The sequence below is a fragment of the Mus caroli genome, unplaced genomic scaffold (assembly GCF_978045245.1).
Source record: "Mus caroli unplaced genomic scaffold, Mus_caroli_1 scaffold_5, whole genome shotgun sequence".
In the NCBI taxonomy this organism is placed as follows: domain Eukaryota; kingdom Metazoa; phylum Chordata; class Mammalia; order Rodentia; family Muridae; genus Mus; species Mus caroli.
Window position 1 is genome coordinate 132,531,973 of NW_028227260.1, and position 1,460 is coordinate 132,533,432.

The following is a 1,460-nucleotide window of genomic DNA, read 5'->3' on the forward strand; positions in this document are numbered from 1 at the left end:
CCAGAAGACCTGAGTTCAATTCCCAGCAACCACATGGTGGCTCACAACCATCTGTAATGAGATCTAATGCCCTCTTCTGATGTATGTCTGAAGACAGTGACAGTGTGCTCAGATGCATGAAAGGGAGAGAGAGAGAGAAGGGAAAAAAGGAATGTTCTTAATACTCTGGAGTGGAAACAAGAGAAGCAGGAGATCATCGTCATTCTCAGCCATGTGGAGTGCTCTAGGAAAACCTCAGATACCTGAAACCCTGTCTCAAAAATATCAGTCAAATTATTCCTATTTACAGATGACATGATTGTATACTCAGTACTTAAAAGACCCTTGGGGCTTTACCAGAAAACTGCTACACCTGATTGACACTATTAACAAAGTAGCAGAGCATAAAATCATAGTACTTGTTTTTCTGTATGCCAATAGTAATTTTTTTTTTTTGTAGCAACGATCTTTTATTGGGGGAGGGTTTATCAATCCTTCTTGGCCACCGCCTTCCTCATGGCTGCCAGCACGTTGCTCAGCTCCTCCCTCTTTCTCTTGGCATGGATGTGTGTGCCCACCCTCTTCTTGAAGAACTTGAGTGCACGCTTGTCCTTGGATACTTTGAGCAACTCCATGGCTCGCCGCTCATAGGGCGCGAAGCCGCACACCTGCCGGATCATGTCCCTCATGAACTTGGTGTGCTTGGTGAAACGCCCATGGCGCGATCTGTGTCTTGGCTTGCTGACGTTTTTTGTCACCTTGTGGCCCTTGTTGAGGCCCACAGCCATGGTGCAGCGCAGGGCCATGGCTGCTGCTCTCCAATGGCAGCCAGGATAGGAAGAATAGTAAAATATTTAAAAGAGAAATTATGGAAAGTATCCCATTCCCAGTACCTTTGTAAAGTATGAATAAACCTTCCCAAGGAGATGACACACCATTATAAAGAAAACTTTAAGACATTAAAGAAGGGGGCTGGAGAGATAACTCTTCCAGAGGTCCTGAGTTCAATTCCCAGCAACCACACAGTGGCTTGCAACCATCTGTAATGAGATCAGATGCCTTCTTCTGGTGTGTCTGAGAAGAGCTACAGTGTACTCACATACATAAAATAAATAAATAAACAAATCTTTAAAAAGACATTAAAGAAAGAAATTGAAAACCCCAGAAGATAGAAAGATCTCCCAGGCTCATGAATTGGTAAAAGTAACATTGTCAAACAGTTATATTCCCAAAAGCGACCCACAGAATGAATGCCATCCCCATTAAAATCCCCCCACTTACTCCCCGATTAAAATGTGCAGAACTACATAAACACAACCTTAAGGTTTACATGGAAATACAACAGACCCCCCAGTAGGCAAAGCAATGCTAAGAAAGAAAAAAAGAGCTGGGGGTGTCACACTACCTGATCTCAAATTATATTACCAAGCATGGTAAAGGCACAAAGACATATATATATAAAGACAAATAAAATAAGAGGC

The 1,460-nt window shown here is 42.7% G+C and overlaps 1 pseudogene; it reads right to left on the reverse strand.

Annotated features, from left to right (window-relative positions):
* Window positions 1-467: 467 nt before the first annotated feature.
* LOC110287001 (large ribosomal subunit protein eL36 pseudogene) lies at window positions 468-785 on the reverse strand (annotated as a pseudogene).
* Window positions 786-1,460: the final 675 nt, after the last annotated feature.